At 44.7% G+C, this 16957-nt stretch overlaps 1 protein-coding gene across 1 annotated transcript in view; it reads left to right on the forward strand.

The window, feature by feature from the left end:
- Nucleotides 1-16957, forward strand: part of LOC124802602 (protein turtle-like) — an 888421-nt gene that overhangs the window by 71881 nt on the left and 799583 nt on the right. The gene's annotated exons all lie outside the window — the stretch shown is intronic.

Genomic DNA, 16957 nt, shown 5'->3' on the forward strand with positions numbered 1-16957 from the left:
ACAAAAACAAACAAAATCCTCGGAAAATTAACATCTGTAAATCCCCTACGTGATGTTAACCTTTGTTCTACGAAATTGTAATTATTTTACCGAGAAACAAGCGATATTAGATTTTCCCTTTTTCCCTTTCTGGCAACAGCACGTTACTGATGTATGTGTCTTCATTCTATCATTTTTGGCAGTAATAATTGGACCATTGTTCCAAATTTGGTTTTAATTTGTGAAGTGGTCAACTTCACACTTCTCCTGTTTTAATTACAGTGCAAGTAATTTCTTGTCTTTTGGATTAAGTTGCTTGGTGATACAACGACAGAGCGCCATAAGCATTATGTCGTTGTTGTTGTGGTCTTCAGTCCTGAGACTGGTTTGAAGCAGCTCTCCATGCTACCCTATCCTGTGCAAGCTTCTTCATCTCCCAGTACTTAGTGCAACCTTCATCCTTCTTAATCTGCTTAGTGTATTCATCTCTTGGTCTCCCTTTACGATTTTTACCCTCCACGCCGGCCGCGGTGGTCTAGTGGTTCTAGGCGCGCAATCCGGAACCGCGGGACTGCTACGGTCGCAGGTTCGAATCCTGCCTTGGGCATGGATGTGTGTGATGTCTTTAGGTTAGTTAGGTTTAAGTAGTTCTAAGTTCTAGGGGACTGATGACCACAGAAGTTAAGTCCCATAGTGCTCAGAGCCATTTGAACCTTTTTTTTTTACCCTCCACGCTGCCCTCCAGTGCTAAATTTGTGATCCCTTGGTGCCACAGAACATGTCTTACCAAACGGTCCCTTCTTCTAGTCAAGTTGTGCCACAAACTCCTCTTCTCCCCAATTCTATTCAGTACCTCCTCATCAATTATGTGATCTACCCATCTAATCTTCAACATTCTTCTGTAGCAGCGCATTTCGAAAGCTTCTATTCTCTTCTTGTCTAAACTATTTATCGTCCATGTTTCACTTCCATACATGGCTACACTCAATACAAATACTTTCAGAAACGACGTCCTGGCACGTAAATCTATACTCGATGTTAACAAATTTCTCTTCTTCAGAAACGCTTTCCTTGCCATTGCCAGTCTAAATTTTATATCCTCTCTACTTCGACCATCATCAGTTATTTTGCTCCCCAAATAGCAAAACTCCTTTACTAATTTAAGTGTCTCATTTCCTAATCTAATTCCCTCAGCATCACCCGACTTAATTCGACTACATTCCATTATCCTCGTTTTTCTTTTGTTGATGTTCATCTTATATCCTCCTTTCAGGGCACTGTCTATTCCGTTAGTTAAAAAGACCTACTGTATAGGAATTATCCGAAAGGGGTGGGAATCGATAGATGTGGCACACAAGTACAGACAAAATAAGACAGTAATTTCAGAAAAATTATATGATTTATTCAAGAGAAAGAGAAAGAGAGAGAGAGAGAGAAAGAGCTTCACAAATTGAACAAGTCAGTAACGCTAGGCCACTTCTGGGACTTATGGAAGCAGTTATTCAGCTTGGCCTTGAGTGATAGCGTTCTACGGTGTCATCCCGTGGGATATCGTACCAAGTTCTGTCCAACTGACGCGTTAGGTCGTCAAAATCCCTAGGTGACTGGAGCGCACTGCTTGTAATTTCCAAAACGTTCTCAACTGGGGAGAGAGCCGGCGAACTTGCTGGCCAAGGTAGGGTTTGACAGGCACTAAGACGATCAGTAGAAACTGTCGTAATGTGCGACTGGGCATTGTCTTGCTGAAATGTAAGCCCAGGATGGCTTGCCACGAATGGCAACAAACAAGGACTAAAATATCGCCGACGCACCACTGTTCTGCTGCGATTGACAACCAAAGAGGCCCTGCTATGAAATGAAGTGGCACCACAGATCATCAATCGTGGCTGTCCGGTCGTACGGCGGGCAACAGTCTGGTTTGTATCCCACTGCTGTCTGGGTCCTCTTCAGACACGCCTTCGGCCTGGAATCTCACTGACTGGAGTAGAATTGTCTTCAGTGATGAGTGCCGCTTCGAACTGAGCCCCGATGACCAGTGAACACGTGTCTGGAAGCAGTGGACAACGGTGGATTAGCAATCTGACTGTCGCACGCCATATGTTGCGGGCCGGGGTGGCCGAGCGGTTCTAGGCGCTACAGTCCGGAACCGCGCGACCGCTACGGTCGTAGGTTCGAATCCTGCCTCGGGTACGGATGTGTGTGATGTCCTTAGGTTAGTTAGGTTTAAGTGTAGTTCTAAGTTCTAGAGGACTGCTGACCTCAGACGTTAACTCCCGTACTGCTCTGAGCCATTTGAACCACTTATTTATTTATTTTGCGACATCCAGGAGTCAGGGAGGTGCCATTTACCTTCATAGTAGGACACTTTTGGTTGTCATCCACGTCACCGTTACCAGTGGGACATCGACGATATTCTGTGCCCCCGTTTTGCTGTCATTTACAGCATGCATCTTGGGCATACATGTCAGCAAGATAATGCTCACCCGCTTTCGGCGAGAGTTTCTACTGTTTGTCTTCGTGCTTGCAAAACCCTATCTTCGTCACCAAGGACGCTGGACCTCTCCTTGGTTGAGAGAATTTGGAGCATTATGGGCAGAATTCTCCAGTCGCCTCGAGATTTTGACGATCTAACGGTCAAATTGGACAAAATTTCTCGCCTGGTCAGTATTGTCAATCAACATACAAAGTATTCTGGAAGAGCCGGCCGGAGTGTCCGAGCGGTTCTAGGCGCTACAGTCTGGAACCGCGCGACCGCTACGGTCGCAGGTTCGAATTCTGCCTCGGGCATAGATGTGTGTGATGTCCTTGGGTTAGTTAAGTTTAAGTAGTTCTAACTTCTAGTAAGTCCCATACTGCTCAGAGCCATTTGCACCATTATTCTGGAAGAACTTCGACTTTTGGTAGACGAGCGGGCGATTGGCGGCGTGGTGACCTCAGCATCGAATTGCGAATTGAGGAGTGTTGCTCAACTCACCTCTGTGTGGATCAGGTTCAACTCAGCCCTCGCGGTTTCTGCTGCGGTGGCTAGCGAGTTTGCGGTGGATGGCGAGGTTCAATGAAGCAGTCTCCACGGCGGCACGTGCTGTGTGACTGCTGAGCTGGCAGAACAGGCTGTGAGCACTTAGCTCGCTCGTTATGTTGGAACAGTACAAGCAAGTTCGTGTTGTATCTGATGGGTCCAGATATAGCAGGAGGGACTCGCACTGCCTCACAAGTTCACCGGCCACACATCACTGATTCGCGTCTCAGTGGGTGACAGTGTCGTTCTGTACAACGGGGCTCGTCAGCTGTTCGTCACTACTGTAAACGGCTGCCAGGTTTGTTGTACAGAACGTCTCTGCTCCTTCAACAGTACAGATCTGCTGGCAGTGCAAACAACCCAGTGAACGACTGACCTCCACAGCGACGGCAGTACAACAACTTACCTGATGTAGTTGAACTGTTGACGGCAGCACTCTCATAATTAACAAAAGAACCATGAAATGGAGGGATAACCCATAATCTTGAAACATGAAACTTTACCCCTGTTCCTTCAACGTCTAACCTATCCATCTTACTTTTGAAGAAAATTTCATATGCAATGACTTAGATGTCGTACACACAAACAATAAAACCTCCAGCCGGATCTGGAGAGTAAAACCACTGCGCCTCCTTTCCATCAGATTCGTTAGTAGGTAACTTATTCTGTTGTATTAATTCATGTATAACGGGTAGTCGAATGAAAACGAGACAGATAAAAAAGTATATAAACTCTTTATTGGTTCCAAAATAATCTCCGTAACTGCTGATACTTTTATCACAGTGTGAGATGTGGCAGTCAATGCATTCGTGGAATAATATTTACAAAAAACTATGGAGCCAAAGCAAATCTGCAGTCACTAACCAGTCTCTTCACGACTCCCAAAACGTTGAAATCGCTTGGGGAAAGTTTGGGACTTAATCTAGGATATGTAAGGGCTTCCGAGTGGAACTTCAGCAGCATAGTCAAAACAACCTGGGCAGCATGTGGGTTGTTTAGAGCAAGAGGCAGAAGTTTGGTTTAGAAACCCTTACACATCCTCCATTAAGTCTCAATCTTTCCCGATTCAATTTCCATATTTTTGATGCCCTGAAGAAAGATATTCGTGTCCGTCTACTTGCTTCAGAGAAAAAGGTGTATGGATGGGTGCAATCATGGTTCCAATCGCAACGGCAAACGTTTTTCCACGAAGGCATTGACTGGCTTGTCTCACAGTAGGATAAATACCAAAACAGATATGGCGATTACTTTCAAAATAATGAACAACTTACTTAGTTTTTTCCATATTAAGTCATGTTTTCCTTTGGCTGTCCTTTATACAGGAGTTAATAGGCACCGCGTGGGATCACCCGAGCGGTCTAAGGCGCTGCAGTCGTGGACTGTGCGGCTGGTCCCGACGGAGGTTCGAGTCCTCCCTGTTTGTCCTTAAGATAATTTAGGTTAAGTAGTGTGTAAACTTAGGGACTGATGATATTAGCAGTTAAGTCCCGTAAGATTTCACACACACACACACACACACACACACACACACACACACACACACACACACACACACACACACACACACAGAGTTAATAGGCCCAATAAGCTACCTAACAACGAATCTGATGGGAAGGAGTTACCGTGTGCAGGCCATGCAGCCATTATTTCAGAAGAAAGACAGGATAAGAAAGTATTTGAGGGGAAACCGAACACCAGACGCTCCACAGAACGACCAAGGCAGCTCTCCATGGACGACCTAGTGAAGTACCTGCCAGCCCTGAAGATTGAAGACGCCTGGAGGAAGCAAGCACAAAAGGAATGGAGGCAGTTTGTGGAAGCAGCGCGAGGTGTGCAGGGTCGGCGACCGCTAGATATATATTTATATCTGTTCACTAGGTTTTCTTGCATCGAACGATTGTTCCTGTCATATCCCTGAATACTGACCCGTCCTCCTGGGAAACGCTGTATAACAGAAACGCCTCAGATTATTACCACCAACGATAAACGTTTTTGTTAGCGGTTGGATCAAGGGTGCCAAATTTCTCCTGTGTTTAAGGTGTGACGTTTGAATTTCATATCCAAATACTACAGACGACTGAGTGCCTTACAAGCAGTAACACTTCTCTCTCGTACAGCTATTGCTACAGTTCGCAAGTCACCTTGAGTATTTGGCGGATAGTACGTTAGTATCACTGTACTTTACCCTCTCCAGCTCCCATTGCGAATGGTGAATACAAAGAACAATCGGCGAACTTCTTCAGTTTTACGAGACGTGTGTGATATTGCTGGCTGTGGCCGTCAGTGTTTTATTTTGCTAGAAGCTCGCCTGGATTCAGCTTGACACATGTGAAGTAGCATATGGTACAAAGGTGGAATGAGGTACAAGCGACAGGTGGTACAGTACGTACCAGTCCAATGGGAGAGACCGCCAGTTGTACTGAACTTGCTTCCGATTGGTCGGCACGTTCGGGTGTTAGACGCCAAAACTCCTAACTTCTCTCATTAATTATTTATATAATTTTCATTGTATCTAACCCAATTTTTACAATGAGAATTTTTTGCATTTAGAAATTTTGTGGTACGATACTGTGGGACCAAACTGCTGAGATCATCGGTCCCTAAGCTTACAGCTTAATCTAACGTGAACTAACTTACGCTAAGAACAACACACTCACCCATGCCGGAGGGAGGACTTCCTATGGGGAAGGGGGGGGGGGGGGGGGACCGTGACTAGGCGCCTAGACCGCGCGGAAGTATGAGAAACTTTCACGGTTAGGCTACGAGCCTATCGTTTTTGTTTATTAAGTTTCTCTAGTTTTGAGAAACATAAGAGTAACGATATAACAACCGAAGTGTTTCGGACACCTTCGGATCGCTTTGGCACGCCTGGGAGACGAAGTACATCGGCTGCGTTAATCACTCTGTTTCGGGCGTTCTGGAGGTGCGGACAGGTATCCCTGTATATATATATATATAAAATCTCCATTACTGCCAGGCAACAACCACTTTTGGGTTAAGAACCCCCTTGCTATCATAATTCAGGAGACATGACGTCATAAACTTTGAAATGCGTGAAAAATTGCAGCATCATGCACGACGTTTAAATTTCTAACTTCTGCACTATTAACTCTATTGCCAATAAATTTCGCAGACATTATCCAGATATGCCGCTAAATTCACTTACAAAATCATATCATGGTATTGCTTATAGATCGGGAGATATGACATCATAACTACTGAGATGTGTGTAAAACAGCCCACCATGTATGATTTTTAAATTTATTACTTGCTTGCTACTAGATTTATTCGCAATACATTTTTCAGACAGTATCTACATATGCTGCTGAATGCACCTGCACAAATACGTCATTGTACAATCATAGTTCAAGATGTATAAAAAAATGCTGTCTCATCCATGAAGTTTTAATAAATTTGTTTTTTACCTCCAAAACACTCCTAGAGTAGAGCCAACTTAAGGACGTCCCTGACACCTGGCAGCGCTTATGACAGCTCTCCACCGCGAAGCGCAAATGGCTGTAGGCGAAAACAGTAGCCGTCTGTAGAGCTGTGCAGAGGCGTTACCGTAGAGACGTTTACAAAATCGCGTTCTAGACACGCGAAGTAGCTGCGCCCAGCGTACAGAGAGTGTGCAGAATCTTTGTACGTTGTCTCATAATTTCAAAGTGTTTTCTCGAATACATGGAAATGAATTTTTCGTTTCTGATAGACAATTGGCAACGCTAATCTCGGGCAATGCAGGGTTTTTCAGCTAGAAATAACAATAACAATAATAATTGAATATTGAATGGGGGCATGCCTGTATAGCCAAGAGCTTTAACTAGGATACGAAGAGCCCAGCCAGACCCGGTTTGAACGCGCCTCGCAGGTTAACGACGAGGACTGGTAAGCGGGCCAGCCTGGATGTGTTTCTTAGGAGGTTTTTCACACCCAACTTGATAAATAACGGACTGGTGTGTGTATTGTGTATTGAACTGGTAACCTAGGAACGACGAAGAGGCTTCGTACCGCCGTAGTCCTCAGTGGTTCACAATCCCACCACAGGCCACAGCAGTCCACTCACCTCACCGCCACCCCACACCGAACACAGGGTTATTGTGCGATTCGGCCCCCAGTGGACCCCCTCCCCGGGAACGTCTCATACCCAATGTTTATGTGGTAGAGTAATTATGGTGTACAGGTACGTGGAGAAAGTGTTTGCGCAGCAATCGCCGACATAGTGTAACAGAGGCGGAATAAGGGGAACGAGCCCGCATACGCCGAGGCAGATGGAGAACCGCCGTCAAAACCATCCACGGGCTGGCCGGCACACAGGAACTCGCCACTAATTCGCCGGGCGGATTCGTGCCGCGGACCGGCACTCCTTCCCGCTCGGGAAGCAGCGCGCTATATCGCGCGTCTAGCCGGGCGGGCAATGGGCTGGTACCCATGTCCCGCCTCAGTTATACGCTATGAGAACATTTACCACGTGAGGTGATGCAGTGGTTAACATATTGGACTCGCAGAGAACGTAGTATCAAATCCGTGTCCAGCTTTAGATTTCCTGTGGTTTCCCTAAATCGCTAAATGCCGAGATGGTTCGTTTGGAACGCCACGGCGGATTTCCTTCCCCATTCTTCAAACATTTTGTGCGTGCGTTCCGTCTCGAATAGCCTCGATGTCGATGGAACGTTAAGCCCTGACGTTTCCTCTTTTTGAAAGCAAATATTTAGAAAAAACTTTCTCATACTTGAGATTTACTCTAGACGCAAAAGGACTGAAGAATGGGTAGACAGATACATCCTGGGAAGACGGAGGAGGGAAGGAGGGGGAGGGATGGAATCTCAATGGAGGGCATCCGAACACCAACTATCACTGAAGTTGACTCAACCCACATTACAATGCCAGCACCGTGAAAGAAACGGTATAAAGCAAAGGACAACAAGGGAAGATAATATTGAATGGGAAAAGATGGGGTATGGAAACGCAAGGTACTTTTATATATACTACTGGCCATTAAAAGAAGAAATGCAGATGATAAACGGGTATTCATTGGACTAATATTTTATACTAGAACGGACATGTGATTACATTTTCACGCAATTTGGGTGCATAGATCCCGAGAAATCAGTACCCAGAACAACCACCTCTGGCCGTAATAACGGCGTCGACACGCCTGGGCATTGAGTCAAACAGAGCTTGGATGGCGTGTACAGGTACAGCTGCCCATGCAGCTTCAACACGATACCACAGTTCATGAAGAGTAGTGACTGGAGTATCGTGACGAGCCAGTTGCTCGGCCACCATTGACCAGACGTTTTCAGTTGGTGAGAGATCTGGAGAATGTGCTGGCCAGGGCAGCAGTCGAACATGCGGTCGTGCATTATCCTGCTGAAATGTAGGGTTTCGCAGGGATCGAATGAAGGGTAGAGCCACGGGTCGTAACGCATCTGAAATGTAATATCCACTGTTCAAAGTGCCGTCAGTGTGAACAACAGGTGACCGAGACGTGTAACCATTGACACCCCATACCATCACGCCGGGTGATACGCCAGTATGGCGATGACGAATACGCGCTTCCAATGTGCGTTCACCGCCATATCGCCGAACACGGATGCGACCATCATGATGCTGTAAACAGAAACTGGATTCATCCGAAAAAATGACGTTTTGCCATTCGTGGACCCAGGTTCGTCGTCGAGTACACCATCGCAGGCGCTCCTGTCTGTGATGCAGCGTCAAGGGTAACCGCAGCCACGGTCTCCGAGGTGATAGTCCATGCTGCTGCAAACGTCGTCGAACTGTTCGTGCAAATGGTTGTTGTCTTGCAAACGTCCCCATCTGTTGACTCAAGGATCGAGACGTGGCTGCACGATCCGTTACAGCCATGCGGATAAGATGCCTGTCATCTCGACTGTTAGTGATACGAGGCCGTTGGGATCTAGCACGGCGTTCCGTATTACCCTCCTGAGCCCACCGATTCCATATTCTGCTAACAGTCATTGGATCTCGACCAACGCGAGCAGCAGTGTCGTGATACGATAAACCGCAATCATGATAGGCTACAATCCGACCTTTATCAAAGTCGGAAACGTGATGGTACGCATTTCTCCTCCTTACACGAGGCATCACAACAACGTTTCACCAGGCAGCGCCGGTCTACTGCTGCTTGTGTATGAGAAATCGGTTGGAAACTTTCCTCATGTCAGTACGTTGTAGGTGTCGCCACCGGCGCTAACGTTGAGTGAATGCTCTGAAAAGCTATCATTTGCATATCACAGCATCTTCTTCCTGTCGGTTAAATTTCGCGTCTGTAGCACGTCAACTTCGTGTTGTAGCAATTTCAATGGCGAGCAGTGTAAGACTGGGATAGAGTTAACTGCTGTGAAATGGTAGGGAACCGGGAGTCAGTAGAATTTTTCGGCTGGTGAAGATGCTCCGCCTACGTCGTCCGTAATTTATTCCCAGCAGCGCTGCAGCGGCCTAGGGTGGCCGCGTGACGTCAGTGGTCAGGCCACGTCCCGTCCCCACGCTGCAGCCAGACTCGAGACCGTTCGTGACGTTGAAGTTAGCCGTGTCAGTGTGTCTGCTCGTCGCAGTTTTTCTTCTCCACACCAAACACAGCTGCTGCCTCCAACTTCTGCCTGCTGTGCCGTCAGATATGACTCCCAAGTTACTTTTATAGAACACTAAAAAGGCGACACTGATAATCCACCCAAACTTATATCACTTTCTTAAAAGTAAAATATGTTATTAGGATGCAAATGCGAATACGTCTCTTAAAATAAATTATTTCGAAAGGTTAAAGACTCCTTCGTATCGTGGTTAGCATTGTATGTCTATAAAATTCCTTTAAAATGTATCTCACTTGATTGAATGGGCCGTCATTGTATTATATACAAACAGAATCGTATTGGTTTGCTACCCCCAGATTACTACAAACTGCTTATACGGATTTGCTTATTTGAAAAATTAACGGGCCTTACAGGGATATTTCGTAAACTAAGTCGATAAACCCAACGCAAAAGCGTTTTTTCTGACCGAAATGAATTGTATTCATAATTCTGAGATCCGTCGTCATAAATAATTCTCACCCCTGCATACCTTTCACGGGTAAAACATGTTGAGAGGATCTCACATGTCATTCTTTTCCGATCTATTTTTCACTATTTGTATCAGCTAAATGGGATCTGCCAGCGCACTCTTACGTCGTATCCAGCACCTTACACTTACCAAAGCAAGCACAATTTTACACGACAGTTTACGGCAATATCTGAGACTCCAGTGTCGATTTACGTTGTAATGAATGCATTCCAATAAATAAAACTCAAGCACAAGAAGGAAATAATAAAGTAGATAAGAACTGGAGAAAGGAAGATGAAAAAACGGGGGGAACGGAGCAGCAATGTAAGTTAGCTTTCATCCATCCATATTGAGACTGCATATTCTTCTAATGTAGGTTTCATTCGGTAGTAAAGACAGAGAAAGAATAGAAAGTCCATTAATGAATTTCTGAAAGTGAGAAAATGCTTATCTTCGGTGATGTGCTAGAAACACACTTGCAGTAATGGAGAATGGGGCTGAAAGTAATTCAGAACGCAAGTATAGACTATTGTGAGTGTTCCTGATACGTGCATGCTATATTTGAGGGTAGACATCAGGATCTATTCTTACTTATTTCACTTAACCAGATAGCTCTCAGTAAGAAGAAGTAGAGGAATCATACAATTTCTTGTCGGTAGTACCTTACGTAAGACTTGCGGTGAACTGAGTGCTTCGGGAGATGTCTTAGCTTTAAAGCACTGACCTTGCATTCCAGAGGAAAGGCTACTATCCACATGTAAGTTCCTAAAATGATGGAAGAAAATACCGGGATGGTTCTTTTGCAAACGATGCAGCCGATTTCCTTTCTGATCCTTACTTCATTTAATATTGTGCTCCGTATCTAATAATTCGTCATCGCTGGGAAGTTAAACACTTTCATCTTTTTCCCTGTCATCTGATCACTAAACGGCTGAGACGGTGCACTTCCCCAGCTGCAGCTTCCCTATTAAGGGCTTCCAGGGGCAGAAAAAAATTGATTTTCAATATTTCATATCGGATGATTCAACTGATCCAGCAATGGGTTTTATGCAACTCACAACGCTTTCAAGTGGCACATCCACTATTTTTGTTGTGACTTGGCAAGACAGCCAAGCCACTAGGAGGTGAAGCCGAAAGGCACGCGTTTAATCTCACGCAGGCTGGCGTGAGGTCTGGAACTGGACAAGGTAATTAATATAGCCAATAACGTACGTAGCTGCTGGAATACTTATCTTTAATCCACAATTGGTGAACATCGGTCTGAAGGTACATGCATCACAAGATAAATAGCAAATGATAATGGCACCTTGCTAGGTCGTAGCAAATGACGTAGCTTAAGGCTATGCTAACTATCGTCTCGGCAAATGAGAGCGTAATTTGTCAGTGAACCATCGCTAGCAAAGTCGGCTGTACAACTGGGGCGAGTGCTAGGAAGTCTCTCTAGACCTGCCGTGTGGCGGCGCTCGGTCTGCGATCACTGATAGTGGCGACACGCGGGTCCGACGTATACTAACGGACCGCGGCCGATTTAAAGGCTACCACCTAGCAAGTGTGGTGTCTGGCGGTGACACCACATTTTTCATAGTCTCTGGCTCGCTAGTCACAATCTATACTCAATTAGGAAAAATGAAAGCGACGTTTTTGTAGGAAATTTAAAGTAGTTAAATTTTGTACTGGGATACCTTTTCTCCAGAGGCCGCAGTTTTCGAATTATTCAAGGAAAACGTAGGGGCTACTAAAGTGATCTTCAGATACGGTTTTCTTGAATAACTCGGAAACTAAATATAACTACAAAAAGATCCTGTCCATTTTTTCTATAGGTCTATTAGATTGCATGTAGCGAGCAAGAGAATGTGAAAATTCTGCATGTGGTTTTTGAAGACACTGAGGGACGCATATAACCTATTGGTATAGGCAACTGAATCGCCATGTATAATTACTGACCAAATTTAAAGATTTAAACTGCTGTCATAATATACTCATTTAGAGGAATAGTCATACGTCAAGCTTTTAACACAATAAGTCAAGTATTATAGTTGGGAACTGCTTATACGTCTTGAGGCAGTGTAATGGTGCGTAAATTCCATAAACTGTATGAATCCAGTATTTTAGAATAAGAGAACTTTGTAAGTTCCAATAAACTTTGCACCTAATTTCAAATGTTAACGACATTTGTCCTCGCTAATAACCCTCACAAAGTAATGAAGGGAAAGAAAGTTTATCACTTAATACATTTTTGCTGTTCATGCAGTAAAACATAGCTTCAAACATGATGTTTTAATTTACGATTCTTTACTACTAACTTCACTCGCAACACATTTTGCAGACGGTATCCACATATAAACGTACTCGCAAAATTGTAACCTTTTACGACGCATAACTTAGGAGATATGACATTGTAAACACTGAGATGTGTGAAAAACACAGTAACTCATTTGTAAAGTAATTAGATGTTTAAAGCCGTTTTATGCTAGGGAATTAGATTCCTTAAAGAATAGGAGTGTGGGTTTGGACGGGGCGGGGGGACCGAGGAAGGGGGAGAGGGGAAAATACTGGTGATAGCCTAAAGTGGGCGGTACAAGGTTCTGGAGCGTGATCATTTTGACAACTTTGGAGAGAAATTTTGTCCCACCGCAAGAATATTGTATTTCAGGGTCAGCTTATACCATCACGCGTTAAGACACTAGGGCCAACCCAGAAGGAAAAAGAGGCTACTAACAGGGCATACTCCGAAGCAATAACTCACCGTGCTTGAATTCAAAGACATGTTTCAACGGCATATTGAGCTTTCTTGGCGCTAACAATACTCAGACGCCGTCTTTAAAAATCGGTGGAATCGCGCAACCGCTACGGTCGCAGGTTCGAATCCTGCCTCGGGCATGGATGTGTGTGATGTCCTTAGGTTAGTTAGGTTTAAGTAGTTCTAACAAGGGAACCTCCCCATCGCAGCCCCCTCACATTTAGTTATAAGTTGGCACAGTCAATAGGCCTTGAAAAACTGAACACAGATCAATCGAGAAAACAGGAAGAAGTTGTGAGGAACTATGAAAAAATAAGCAAATTATACAAACTGAGTAATCCATGCGCAAGATAGGCAACATCAAGGATAATGTGAGCTCAGGAGCGACGTGGTTAGCGTGAGCAGCTGCGGAACAAGAGGTCTTTGGTTCAAGTCTTCCCTCGAGTAAAATATTTAATTTTTTATTTTCAGTTTATGTGACAAACTCTTATGTTTTCATCACTTTTTTGGGAGTGATTATCACATCCACAAGAAAACTTAAATCGGGCAAGGTAGAAGAATCAATTTACCGATTCGCCAAGTGTACAAGTTAGGTGCGTCGACAACATATTCCTGTCATGTGGCGCACATGCCGTCACCAGTGTCGTATAGAATATATCAGACGTGTTTTCCTATAGAGGAATCGGTTGACCTATGACCTTGCGATCAAACGTTTTCGATTCCCATTGGAGAGGCACATCCTTTCGTCTACTAATCGCACGGTTTTGCGGTGCGGTCGCAAAACACAGACACTAAACGTATTACAGTGAACAAAGGCGTCAATGAACGAACGGACAGATCATAACTTTGCGAAAATAAAGAAATTAAACTTTGCACTCGAGGGAAGACTTGAACCAAAGACCTCTTGTTTCGCAGCTGCTCACGCTAACCACATGACCACGGCGCTCCTGAGCTCACATTATCCTTGATGTTGCCTATCTTGCGCATGGATTACTCAGTTTGTATATTTTGCTTATTTTTTCATAGTTCCACACAACTTCTTCCTGTTTTCTCGATTGATCTGTGTTCAGTTTTTCAAGGCCTATTGACTGTGCCAACTTATAACTAAATGTGAGGGGGCTGCGATGGGGAGGCTCCCTTGTAAGTTCTAGGGGACTGATGACCTCAGAAGTTAAGTCCCATAGTGTTCAGAGCCATTTTTTAAAAAAAAATCGGTGTGACGGGCTACGCGCTACAGACTTACCGGTTACCTGCATAACAACGCAATTACGACTGCTAAGGTTCATGTCATCTATTAAACCCTGGTCCTAGGGCACCGCTTAAGTGCCGGAAATACGCTGCAACGTGTAATCGTTCAAAGTATGCGACATAAAAAAGGAATTCATTACACCAAAACTGTTTCTCATTCATAGCCCCTGCCCCCACCCCACCAGTTATAGAATTCTGTCAAAATGTCATTTTTAATTGAGTTTCGAAACAATTTGGCGGTCTGTTGGTGCTAGGAGCAAATTACAACGAACTGATCGACGTTTCGTATTAGTCTGCGTCTTTATTTATTTCCAGAAACTTCAAAGTATCATTTACTTTCTTTTAATTACGAATTCAGATTCTTTTGACGCTTCTTGTTCTCTCGAAAGTCGCGCGGCCAGAAGCAGCGCGGTAATTCCAGCGCGCACGTAAGAGCCAGTTCTTTCGGCGTACTTCAGCACTTCGCGAAAACAACTAACGGCGAAGTTAACCAAGACTCTTCCACCCGGTGAATAATACAAGTAATTTGTGAGTGGAGTTCCTCCTCAACTCGGACTTTTTTAATTTTCGCGACTGCTTCATTTAATGGCTTTGTATTGTGAGATCTGAGTTTTTTAATTAGTTTAAATGTTCATTAGCATCGCGAAACGAATGGCGGAATAATGGAGCTGAGAATCTTGATCTTGCGTTTCATTACTTTCCGCGTACCGAACCAGCGTTAAATTTTCCATTAAATTACCGTTTGCTGCGTCGAAGACATTACGAGTCAATTACACAATGCAGCAAATCTCGCCGCGGTTTCCTCATCCTACAGGTGACATTCCTCTTCATGTTCCTCATACCTGACTGCGTAGGTTTGTGACGTGGCAGTTACCCCGTGGTGAAAATTCTAGTTTTTATAAAATAAATGAGGAAGACTAATCGTCTTTATTTCTGTTAACGTGCAACATTCTGGTTTCTTGCAAAGTACGAAATAAATTGGATATTGCTTCAAACTTCACACAGACGAAAGAGAAGGATATTATGTTTCTGTAACTACTTTTATCAGATAAATTTAAAACTCTCTCCCCGATTGGTAGTCGCAGCCACAGCCTGACAGTGTTAATGCAGCGCACGATTACTTGCAACTGCTAACTTCTATGTACAGAGGTAAGAGTACGATTGCCCTAAGGTAAAACGCGTCGGCTTGAACGATCTTGTGTAAAACGTTGGACTCTGGACAACAGGATAAAGTTCAGTCTTAGGATGAAATATAGCGTTGATACCGACGATTCGTGATTTTTTAAAATGTTCATTTTCTTAATGTTTCTCGTAAAACGTTACACTGCTTCTAGCATTAACTAACTGGTTCCTTAGGGGAGCTTCAGCTCTTACATTTACACAACTGGCCATTGAAATTGCTACACCAAGAAATGCAGACGATAAACAGGTATTCATTGGACAAATATATTATACTAGAACTGACATGTGATTTCATTTTCACGCAGTCTGCGTGCATAGATCCTGAGAAATCAGTACCCAGAACAACCACCTCTGGACGTAATAACGGTCTTTATATGCCTGGGCATTGAGTCAAACAGAGCTTGGATGGCGTGGACACGTACAGCTGCCCATGCAGCTTCAACACGATACCACAGTTCCTCAATAGTAGTGACTGGCGTATTGTGACGAGCCAGTTGCTCGGCCACCATTGACCAGACGTTTTCAATTGGTGAGAGATCTGGAGAATGTGCTGGCCAGGGCAGCAGTCGAACATTTTCTGTATCTAGAAAGGCCCGTACAGGACCTGCAACATGCGGTCGTGCATTATCCTGCTGAAATGTAGGGTTTCGCAGGGATCGAATGAAGGGTAGAGCCACGGGTAGTAACACATGTCATATGTAACGTCCACTGTTCAAAGTGCCGTCAATGCGAATAAGAGGTGACCGTGAAGTGTAACCAATGGCACCCCATACCATCACGCCGGGTGATACGCCAATATGGCGATGACGAATACACGCTGCCAATGTACGTTCACCGCCACGTCGCCGAACACGGATGCGACTATCATGATACTGTAAACGGAACCTGGATTCATCCGAAAAATGACTTTTTGCCATTCGTGCACCCAGGTTCGTCATTGAGTACACCATCGCAGGCGCTGGTGTCTGTGATACAGCGTCAAGGGTTGCCGCAGCCATGGTCTCCGAGCTGATAGACCATGCTGCTGCAAACGTCGTCGAAGTGTCCGTGCAGATGGTTGTTGTCTTGCAAACGTCCCCATCTGTTGACTCAAGGATCGAGACGTGGCTGCAGGATCCGTTACAGCCATGCGGATAAGATGCCTGTCATCTCGACTGTTAGTGATACGAGGCCGTTGGAATCCAGCACGGCGTTCCGTATTACCCTTCTGAACCCAGCGATTCCATATTCTGCTAACAGTCATTGGATTTCGACCAAGGTGAGCAGCAATGTGCCGATACGATAAACCGCAATCGCGATAGGCTACAATCCGACTTTTATCAAAGTCGGAAACGTGATGGTTCACATTTCTCCTCCTTACACGAGGAATCACAACAACGTTTCACCAGGCAACGCCGGTCAGCTGATGTTTGTGTATGAGAAATCGGTTGGAAATTGTCCTCATGTCAGCACGTTGTAGGTGTCGCCACCGGCGCCAACCTTTTGTGAATGCTCTATAAAGCTAATCATTTGCATATCACAGCATCGTCTTCCTGTCGGTTAAATTTCGCGTGTGTAGCAGTCATCTTCGTGGTGTAGGAATTTTAATGGCCAGTGGTGTAGATTCGAATCCCTCCTTACACAAAGCCAGGACCCAAAGATTAAAAACTAAAAAGAAAGACGATCTTAATTCCTCGTAGCGACATGTGTGTGTAATAATCTTTGGAATTCTGGAACCAGTTGTCAGT

The sequence above is a fragment of the Schistocerca piceifrons genome, chromosome 6 (assembly GCF_021461385.2).
Source record: "Schistocerca piceifrons isolate TAMUIC-IGC-003096 chromosome 6, iqSchPice1.1, whole genome shotgun sequence".
NCBI classification, from domain to species: Eukaryota; Metazoa; Arthropoda; class Insecta; order Orthoptera; family Acrididae; genus Schistocerca; species Schistocerca piceifrons.